At 31.8% G+C, this 12,051-nt stretch overlaps 1 protein-coding gene across 2 annotated transcripts in view; it reads right to left on the bottom strand.

Moving 5' to 3' along the window:
* LOC149212047 (MADS-box protein SOC1-like) overlaps positions 1–12,051 on the bottom strand; it is a 200,054-nt gene that overhangs the window by 187,065 nt on the left and 938 nt on the right. The gene's annotated exons all lie outside the window — the stretch shown is intronic.

Raw genomic sequence — 12,051 nt, forward strand, 5'->3', positions numbered from 1 at the left:
CTTCCTCATTTTTACAATTTAGAGCTGATTTCATTTTAAAACTATACTTGAAAATTCTTGTGGTGAAGATTACTATTTATGAGTGGTCTTAGAGTTCAACAAAATGAAAGTAACATTTAAGGAACCCATTTAGGACTTCATTACATGATTTTATTGGGATTGTTATAGCTTCCATAATAGTGACAAACCTACAATGTGTAAATGGTATGTACATGTTTTTTTAAAACCATGACTATGCTTATTTTATAGAAAGGAATAACTAATTTTAGTAAAACCTCGGAAACAATTCTATGTATTTAAAAAGATCTAAAGTGGTGACCCTTAACATATTTTCTTTTGATTCTAAAGAAGAAAAACATGTTGAAAATGAATCAAAAACATCAAAATCTCATAAGTTATGGTCAAGTTAATGTTCTATGTAATGAAGTTTTTCTTCTGTGAAATAAGACAAACAAACAAATAATTATGCATAAATGACAAACATGTTATAGAAAATGACAAGGATGATTGCGAACCTGTTTCACAAACCTAGTTATAACATTTTCTCGTCTTAATAACCCTACATATGAATACCCTACCTCATCCTTTTGTTATCCAAATTTTGAATCTACAATCTTCAAAACAGATCATACCTCAAATTCATTTGACTCACAAATTGATGAATATGTTCTTATTTCTTTTAATAACTCCCCCACCCCCATGAAATCTGAATCTCACACAAACTTAGATATTGTAAATTTGGATGTTGTTAAAACCAGAGATGATGAGCCTAGTTAGTAATCATCTCCTTGAATAGAGGAAGATAAATTCATGGAGAAGCCTATAGATATTTTTTCTGAATATACTTATCCACTCCCTTGTTTTAACAATGAAAATAATGCCTTTGATGATTTTAATGCTCTACCTCCTATTGAAGATGAAGTCTTCTTGGAAACATATACCTCAATCTCAAATGTTAGAGAATTTGATGATAAAACCCTGACACCAATATACAATCCCTTGAAATGATAGAAGTTGAATTCCTTGCATACCCCATAGATATTCAAGGATACCAATTACCCATTGGATTTTGAAGGTGATGATGCCATTTCAAAATTTTGCATAAATAATTTCTTGAGTGCCAGCCACTCTTTTCTCCCTTGCCTTGATTTCAAGAATCTAATTGATGATGAAGGAAATCCTCTTTTAAAATCAGCAAAGATTGCAAAATAGTTTCAAGATCTTTATAACAAATGCATCATATTGCAAAATGGCATTGTTGAAGGCATGAAACTGTATATAAAATCGCCACACACTTGTCATTCACAAGAGTGTCTTAAGAGTGAAATGGGCACTTGTGGAAACTTAATCTTTGGAGGAAGATCATTGTTATCAAGTCCAATAGCAATCAAAGACCAATCACTTGCTACTTTGATTGATAAAGATTCTAATAACATGCTTTGTCCAAGTAGTCCTATGCATAATGAGCAAGCTAACCCCTTTCCAAGAGAATTTTTTTGGAAAGCTCTATTCTCACATAAACCAAAATGGGATGAGCAATGAACACTTCAGAACCTTTTGGTAATGAGGGAGCCACATCAAGGATTGTATCAATATGATAAGTTATCTGATTATATCAATATGCTAAATTGACAAAAGACAAGGACTACAAAACTATTGAGATAAATCACAAAAAATCCCCCAATAGTGGCAAAATTCAAATTGGTTTTAATCCCCACACACAAGAATTAAGTTTTCATACCAAATGCTTGATGTGGTGCCATCATGGATGCAAACATGTTTTGATTAGAATTCTCAATCCTTAACAAACATATTTGTGTTTGCAAGTTTCTCATAGAAGGACGTAGAGTTGGGTTGTACCCAACTTCATACCAATTCGTAATGTCCTCATGAACGCTTCCCCATCCACCCAGGGAAAACTACTTTAGACATGAACCAACTATATAGATGGTTACAATAGAATTACGGTTTTACTTGGAATTCATATGTGAGTAATTAGTATAAAAGATAGGAAAGAATATCATGCCTATTTTTGTTTATTTATCATTTCTTGGAATAAAGGCTTGATCAAATTTTATTTTTTATTACCTTAATGAGGCCACCTAGTCATAGTAGATGTACTATTGTCTATTTACTTATTTTTCTACTTCTTTCTATATATATGTTTTATTGCATTTACTAGATAGTAATATTTTGCTAAAATCCCAATTTTTTCTTAAGTATAGGCTATCTTTTAATTTAACATATGGATCCATGACAAAAATAACTTTTGTTAAACGAGAATCTCTAATTTTATTGAATATACCTACAACATGAAATTAACTAGATAGAAAATCAGATTAGAAATATTTGAACAAGAATGTTAGTTATTCAATTTAAGCATTGGGTATTTTAGTTAGGTTTGTTAGGGTAATTTACAATCAAATACAAAATCTATTTAATGTGGAACATAGATTGTTCACTTTAATTGATGAATTTTATCCTAAAATTATGTTGTCAAGAAGCTTGCACATCTTATTTATGTTTTGGCCTCTCTTTTAATATTCAACCTAAATTTAAACTCGGAAGATGAATTGTTTTAAATGTTCGATGAATCTAGGGGATATAATAAAAAAATAATAATTATTTTTAAAGATCAAGGCATGAAACTTTCCTTTATTGATTGGTTTTTCGTGTCCTATTCTATTGGTTGTGAAATTATCCAATTAAGGTTTTACATAGAAGAATCTACCATGAAGAACTATGTGTATTTGAGCAAGAAACACAGAAACTATGTATTTTCAAGCCAAGAAATATCCCTTAAAGCATTGAAGAGACTATTTTTGAAAAAATCCACACATGTCCATAGCATGGCAATCTTAAAATTTCATTTAATTTTTCTTTATAGATAATGAATTGACGTTTAATGCATATTTTTTAAGATCTGCTCTTTTCCATTTTCTTTTGGATAAGGAAAACTTATCTCACTCTTGAACAATGTCCATGTGTAAGAATGGAATGCACCATCAGCTATTGAATGAAAAAATGAAATCACAGATCAAAATCTAAAGAATTGGTTTTGTAAACATTGCATGGCATGTACATATAGAGAATTTGGCCAAAAAAGGATTTAGGAGATATCTTTTGAGATGCACATTATAAGAAAGAAGTTGATAAAGAAAACATTTTCTCCATCAAACCCAAGTATATTCTTGTAGCCCTAATGTAAAACATATCATACTTGGTATGTGCATTAAATATAAAACCTTAGCACCGGGGGTACATAATCAATAATCAATTGATTCTAAGACAACCAAGTCCTTAATCATTAATCTATCTTGTTTCTCATTGAAATTTCCTTTTCTTCTAGAGGATTTTGAACATTGATTCACTGATGATATATATTTGCTTTTGACTTATTATACAATGTATAGCAACCTTTTCATCATTATTTTTGAACTTCTTACTTCCAATTCACTTTTTTGCTCATTAAAGATCAATGGTTTGCATCCCAAGAAACTATTTCTTGCTCAGACTTGATTTTGTCATTCCAATTTTTTGCCTTGTGCTATGTTCCTCATGTTGTGGGTTTCAACTTAGTTTTGGTTGGTTATTATTGATATTTTGGGTTATTAGGAAAATTCGTGAAACGGTTTGTGCATTTCTTTTTTTCAAATTTATGTAATTTTTCTCTTACATCTTTTTCACATTAAATCCTAGTTATTTATATGGCAAAGTTAAGGGAAACCCAAGAAAACTTTATAAGGTGTTGATTAAAGATTGATAAATTTAGCAATCTAGAAAGCCAAAACAAACATCGCAAGCCTGCAAATATGGGCCTCTAAATCATACACCATTCTCTCTAACCTATTAAAGCTACATTCTAAGCTTTATTCTAGGGATTTTCTTTTTCCTTATGGTTTTTGCCTACATATATTTCATGCCTAGCAACAATCTTAAACTTACAAGGTTTTTCCACTTGCTAACATGCTTTGTAGTTCCCGCAAGGAGTGAAGCACATGGATTTGTAAAACCAACCATGCTTGCTAATATTTGTAATTTTTCATTTTGCATCTTAGTCATGCTGTAAACAAAGAAGCTATGGATACATTTTCCACACCATTTAAAGCTTAAGGTAGTGATGGAATTGGGGCTTCCCCAAATAATTCATTTCTACAAGATTTGAAAATTCAGTTAAATGCTGATTCAACCAACCTAAAAATATCATCCATTCACATTAACGAAGTATAAACCTGAAGTATTTTTAAAACTTCTAAAGATTTAATAATCTTTTATGGCATATTCTTATTTATGCGTGGCTAGTCCTTTCTTAAGTGCAAACAATTATACTCGTAAGTGTGTAAATAAATAATTTCTTCCCCCCTACCATTAATCAAAGGAACATATAGAAAAAATCATCAAGGTTATGGACACTCATTGGCAACAAGGAAAGGCCTATGATGTCGAGACAACTCCAAAAATACTGTGGATGCTCATGAGTAGTTGAGAAACATTATAAGAAATCAAAACAACTTCTCTATCCAAAATACTTTACACCATTCAAATCAAGGCTCTATGACCATGAACATTACCTAAAACATCAAGTGAATCTTCAACTCCCTATTATTATCTTCAAGAAAGATTGCTAAATCAATAAAGCTTATGATTTGGGTAATTCTCATTCATGTTATAAGGGGAGGACCTAAAGAATCCACTCGCTTGAATTATATAACTTACAACTCTCCTAAATTTTGGCTCCCTATCCAAAAATATAATTTAATAAGTAATCTTTTATATATTCATGGATTCACCCAATGCATCGTCATTAGCTGAGCCCTGAATAACCCTTCAATGTTTTGGGTAAAAAATTTGGCTCCACTGTTTGTCACTAGTCAATAGATGTTTCTTTTGGGTAACACATTGGAATTGTTTCCTTATTGCCTTGCTATATTGATTCTTTCTTTTATATGGTCGATTTGGACGGGCTTTCATGCTTCACTTGTTTGGTTTTTACTACGTTCTTTTCTTCGGAATTCTTCTTCTTCTTCTTTGAGTCTTTACTTCTTTTATTCCTCAAAATGTTCCTTCCCATTCTTCTTCTAATTTGAAATATTATGCTCCCCAATTTCTAGATTAACCTTGATCTTCAAATCAAGCCCCTTGTTCATTTTAAGTACTTCATTAATTACCCAATTTAGAAAGTGGCTCCTCTTTCCAAATTGGAGCACCCTTTTACATATTATTCTCTTTGAACTTGCCTCTAAATTTTCCATTGAACATTTATTTATCGTCAATTTCTTGATCCACTGAATTTAGTAATAAGCCCCAACTATCAAATCAAGACCTTCTTCCACTAACTTTACTGTGGAGGGGGCCCAAATTTGAAATAGGCCCCTATATATAAATATCCCTCACCCCCACCTTTTATCTCCTCAAATTCTTGAACTTATCCCTTTTGTGTTTGAGCTCTTTTTTTTTATAATTGTTGAACATTTCTTCCTTCTTTTTTACATTTTTTTTTCTTTTGAACTTGCCTTCACATTTATTGATGCGACCAAGCACGGGGGCTTCACTCAATGAACCTATGGCATATCACGTGCGTTCGTGGCAACTATACAATACCCCTAATTTGAATACAAATTGGAAAACTCCTCTAAAAATCACAATATTTAACCCCCTTACCAATACAAACCCAACACACCTTCCCAATTTGAAAAACCCCTACTTTCCCTAGATATTGTAGGTATCCATTTTTTCATTAACATTTTTTTATACCCCTTTATATTTTTTCATTAACTTTGAGCTTCATTTTTTATGCCTTCCAATATATAAATCCTTTACCCCTTATATATCCCTCAATATATTATGTCATTTCTTCCTCAATATGTACCCCCAATATGAACCCACGTGGTATGGTATTTCTCCCCCAGTGAAGCCCTCGTGCGACCAAGTCAAAATTTAGTTCTCTAAATATGGAATTGTTAGTGTTGGAATGATTTTTTTATTGCACCTTGTACAAATTGTATCAATTACCCACAAAAACTGAGAATTTTCCTCCAAAAGCTCACTTAAACAAAGAAACTAGTAAATTCTCCCCACAGGCCATATTGGCCATCAAATTAAGGTTTAATAAAAAGTCTAATTTAGAAAAATATTACACATTTTTAACAATGTTTTTTTCACTATTAATGTACTCCTAACCAAAATATTATTTTTCTTATTATCCTTAATATTATGTTTCTAATTTTATAATAATACTCTCTTGTTTGAAAAAGGCCCTACTCTAAATAATGCAAGGACTATTTTTCTTATTATCCTTAATATCATGTTTCTAACTTTACAATAATACTCTCTTGTTTGAAAAATTCCCTACTCTAAATAATGCAAAGACTTTCTCAAATTAGAAAATTTATTCATTATATTAACCATAATATTTAATAACAATAATAATATTAAAGCTTATTGCCCACCCTTACATGAGGTTAAATGCACATCACCCTTCGTCGTTTCTCTCAATAAAATTGATCCAGATTGGAACATTATATTGTTTGCCATGCATGTCGATAGTAGAAAAAATGGAGGAATCAACTCATGAGATCGTTTTTACTGATGGGACCTTATTTGGAAAAATGGGTTTTGAAACCTTCCGAAAGCATTTTGAAGCATCAAATGACGTTTTTTGGGGTAAAAATTTGTCGTTTTGGTATAGCACATTTTCATGCTATTCTACAAACACATATCTTTCAAACGACTCAAAAAACGCATCAATGAGTTTGCATGGGAACGTTATGCCACTTAGAAGTTGACCTTTCTGTTTTCACAACCATGGTTCGAGAGGATGTCGCGTTATCCCTCATTTATTCATCGAAAAGGGGCTAACCACGTGATTGTGATGTAAATGACTCTAAAAGAGTCTATATTGTAACTCTAGTTAAGAGTTGAAGAGTCAAACTTAACCACTAGTAGGCTATCGGGCTGTGTTATAAGAGGGCCACGAAGAAGAGACATTCCATCCTTTCAAGTACATTTGTTCCATTGTTAAGGAAAAAATAAGGGATAAGAGGTAGAACACACAAAAAGGACTTGTGCATTGTAGTAGCCCATTGGCCACAAGCCATAACCTACAGCCATATTTCCATATAGAAAAAGAGAACAGAGTGACCTCACCTTCTTGTTGGGTTTCCGAAAGTTTCTCAAAGCATATCTTGTGTCTTATGTGTGTGTGAGCTTTTATTTTTTGGTTCTCTATTTTCTGCATAATTTTTATTCACATGCATACAATAATTACAATAAAATCTACAAATCTGGAAATTTAATAAAACTGTAATAGTGTAAAATTTCATATTTTTAATATAATATTATACAATGTGTCCATAGAATATCCATAGCAATTTACAAATCAAAAGTTGAGGATGAGCATTTACACTTATTATCCAAATGTACATATTTAATGGATACATGTATTACTAAAATACACATGTTCATTTCCAATCTTAATAGAAAATGCACATGCCCATAGACTAACCTCATTAGAGTCCCTGGTGAAAAGTAGAATGAGGTGTGAATGTGTGAACTTATCATGAAAATAAACAAATGCACATGTTCAAACCTCATTCCCATCTAAACCACAACTTCAGTTAAATTTATTTACTATTGAGTTGTTTTTATTTTTAATTTTTAACTTCTTGCTTTTTAACTTTTTCTTTGATTTAAAAAATTTGGAAACTCATTTTTTCCTTTCTTTTAGTTATATATTTTTGAGTATATAGCTTGCCATGCTAACCTAGAGTGAGGTGTGAATGTGTGAACTTATCCAGAAAATGAAACAAATGCACATGTTCAAACCCCATTCCCATCTAAACCACAACTTCTTAAATTTATTCACTATGGAGTTCTCTCCATTTTCTTACTTTTTAACTTTTTCTTTCATTAAAAAAATTTCGAAACTCTTTTTTTTTTTTTCTTTTCATTATATATTTTTGAATATGTAGCTTGACATAATAACCCAACAACTTCCCTTAAATTTATTTACTATTGAGTTTCATTTAAAAAATCTTTCTTATCATTATATATTTTCTTTCTTTTCATTATATATTTTTGAGTATGTAGCTTGCCATGCTAACCTAAACAACTTCACTTAAGTTGTTTCTATTTTTAGTTTTTAACTTCTTGCTTTTTAACCTTTTTTCATTTAAAAAATTTGGAAACTCGTTTTTTTCGTTCTTTTCATTTTTTGTCATTCTTTTTATTATATATTTTTGAATATATAACTTGCCATGCTAACCCAATTTGTGATGTTAGATATTCTGGAAATAAAATAAATAAAAAATAAACTAAACCACTAACTCTAACAAATTGAAATATATATATATATATATATATATATATATACACACTAAGGGACAAAACTCCAATTAAATAAATAAAACCACCATCTCTTGACATCATTTTTTGGGAAAAAATTCTCAGATTATTTGAGAAAACCTATCAATATCTTTAAAAAATAAAGATTTCGTTTAGTTTATCTAACATATGGTAATCTAAACCCTTGGGGGTTGATATCCTCTTCTTGATAAGTTCGTGGGGCCTTCTTCTTTATTCATGACATCGAAAATTCGATTTAAACTGGCAAAAGGAGTTATGTATTCATTTTCCCTGTAGCTTTGATTGATTTCTTAAACACCTCATTTCTTTTTTTTTAACAAATAAAAGTCTCATATTATTTAGATTAGTAAACCTTCTCAGATTATTTCTGTTACAGGACTACTAACATCTATATAAATCAGGCTTGATTGAACTCTCTACTTCTCTGAAAAGAGTATTAAAATATCACCTGATTGAGCTCCCTATTTCTGTGACAGGACTACTAACATCTATGTAAATCAGGCTTGATTAATGCTGAAAGATCTCCATCAGGTTGATATCATTTACCTTCTTTCCAGCGTTTTTATTTTCGAGTTTTTATGTTTTCCATTTCCATTTCCATGTGTCTTTCTTTTCCCACAACATGGAGAACTGGATTAATCTGGCAAAAGCAGCATGTCTCTTGGGTAGCTTAAATTGTCAAAATCATCATGTCTCTTGTGTATCATCGTTACCTTTTTAGTTTTTTTTTGTTTTCCATAACTTTAATTGCCTTTGGAAAAGCTTAATTTCCGTCATTAAGAAAACAAAGAAAGATTTTATCAACCTTGTCAGTGTTATTTTCGTCTTTTTTCATTTCCATCTGGTTGGATATCCTCTTCAGCTTCTTTATTTTCCCTAGCATGGGGAACTTGGACTATTTGAAAATGCTGCATATTTTCACCTTTTCAGCACTTCTTTTCATTTTCCATAATAACTTGGATCTGGCCAAGACCCCATCCTCTTTTAAGAAAGAAAAAGGTTAAAAAGGAGAACACAGATCTCTTAAAAAAAAATTCAAGAATGTGTGCATCTTATAGGGGTTATCTTTGATACCAGACTGTAAACATGATGTAGACGAAGCCTGAGTTCACCTGCACCCTAGTATGCTTAATCTGATAATGGCTTGTACTATGTCATACCATCATCCGGAAATTGTATATCTTCAGTCTGACAATTGCTTGCATCAAAGGGTAGGATTCGCTAATCGTATGTTTTGTGTGGAAATGGCCAGCATCGTGAGTGGTAGCTGTAATCATCCTGGTTATCTATCATCTGAAGTTATTCAACTCTCAACTTATGTATTAATATTAATTGTACACTGAAAGGTTAGGTTTTTTTTTTTTTTTAACATCCAATTCTTACGTGAGTCTTTTATGTACATTTACTCAAGTACAGTCAATATGATCAGCCCTTATGGGATTTGAAAGATGAAGTGATTGAGCTCAAGTTTAATGCAGTCACGGCATTCGTTCTAAATCTCCTACGAATCCTAAATCCAGTGAATCCAACACGATTCTGTCCGGATTCGTGTCCAAATCATATGACATTTCGTGTCCGTTTCCGATACGTCGAATATCCGAGGTCGTGTCAAGATTTTCAAAAGCGTATTGCGATTTTGGGACACATGTCCGCTAAGCTCAATGCGGGAAAGAAAAGGGCGTGTTTGCTCATTAATATTTTCATTTGGCAAGTGATTTGTGCTGTTGGCAAGTGATTTGTGCTGTTGCAACAACGACTAGAGCATTTTGGCAGCTTCATGATCAAGTCTAGGCCCTAGTATTGATAGGCTATTCATGGTAATGTTAAATTCTTAAAGTAAAAGTGACATTCTCTTTAATCTTCATTTTCATCATTCTACTTAAATTTTTAACATTACCATGCAATGACTCGGGATGTTTGAGAGTGGTTCCGGCCTAATTGGATTTCATATGGAGAAAGTATAATTTTAGATTTCATTCAAAATCTAGCAGACTTATCAGTTTTTCAAGATTTTAGGATTGGGGGATTGCAATGTTTCCATTGAATTTTGTCATGTATTAGGGTATGGAACTCGTATTTAATTAAGAGCACCAAACCAAGAGCTTTTGAATATGTCGCTCCTGCTCCCGTTTTCGCTCCCGCTGCCCGCTTTCGCTCCCGTTCCCAAGTAACACTGTTCCTGATGATATGGGTCCGGACACCACTGTTGAGTTGGCATTGGCCAACATGGATCTCAATGATCCAGTGCTAGAGCCTGTTAGATTTGATGACTTAGAGGGGTCAAGCTCCATACCAGTAGATGCAGAGGCGACTATGGATACAGCGGAGGAGGAGGATGCAGAGGAGAGCAGTGGGGACCATGATGATGGAGACAGTGATGCTGATTCTCATGCTGATTAATGCCTTGAGGCTTGTATACCTGTAGTTGTTTTATATTTTCTATTTCTATTTGCCATTGGCATTGCACCAAGACTACCTATGTAACACATTTTGATTTGATGACTTAATGAGAAAACTACAATTGTCAGTGTGTTTATCTTACTATCTTGTAGTTGTAAGTTGTCTTTCAGTTATGAATTATGAATCATGATTTAAATTTAATAGATTTATCATTTATGTGACCAGTACCACTGACATTTATTTGAATTTTGTATGTACTATGCATGCTAATAGCTATAAATGAAAATCTATGTTTGAAATCAATAAATTTGTATCATTAATTAAAATTTATGAAAAAAATATGATAATATATAATTTTTAATATATATATATATATATATTTTAATAAAATAATATATAACGTATCTTGTTCCAGGGGATCAGCATGTCTAACACCACTAATTTCGAATCCTACGTGTCCTGTATCCCATGAAAAGTGTTAATTTTTTCCCTTTAAACTACAAGTTTACCTACGTACAGTACCTGTCGTGGGATTTGAAAGATGAAGTGATTCTCGTGCACTGAGAGGTGTTATTTTTTAACTACATATACATCTGATTTGATTTTTGTGGTGATTTTTTTTTATACAAGTTTAATCATATACCTTGGATAAAATTTGATAGGCAAATTGCTGGTCATAGATTTAGTTGTTCATTAAATATAATAAAATAAATTCAAATTGCTTGTCATAGATTTATTTGTTCATTTAATATAATAAAAAAAATTCCTTATCGATCAATATTTTTTTTAAATTATGAAAATGAGTACTACAGTTGCAAAAATCAATATTTTTTTAAACATCAATACTCCCTTTTAAAATAATCAAAAAAGATATTTGAGTTACGAAAATCATCAAATTTGACCAATGTTCTTGATTTGAAATTCCTTCCCTGCTACGAACAATTTCTAACATAACCACCCTCATAATATGATTTGAACTAGTCATATATCCGGTGTACGCATTGCGGTGGGGTGGTGGATCTTTTATGTAAAAGTTTAGCCAATAACAGTTACAACAACATGAACCAGCTCTCAAAGGATTTCAACACACTGATTTGATATTGCTCGATTACATTTTTATGCCCCGCATTGAAATTATTTAATGAGAGCAGGTACCATACAACATAAGATAAAGATGGAACTTAAAATAGTTGCAATGAATGCTAGCCATCTTGAGCCCCATCCCCATCATGAAGGTGAGTGTTGTCTATTTCGAATCATGTTTTCTTATGTAATATTTATTTATTA

This window comes from Pinus tabuliformis, chromosome 1_1 (assembly GCF_031772625.1).
Source record: "Pinus tabuliformis cultivar Carrire ecotype Pingquan chromosome 1_1, CPIR1, whole genome shotgun sequence".
Classification (NCBI taxonomy): Eukaryota; Viridiplantae; Streptophyta; class Pinopsida; order Pinales; family Pinaceae; genus Pinus; species Pinus tabuliformis.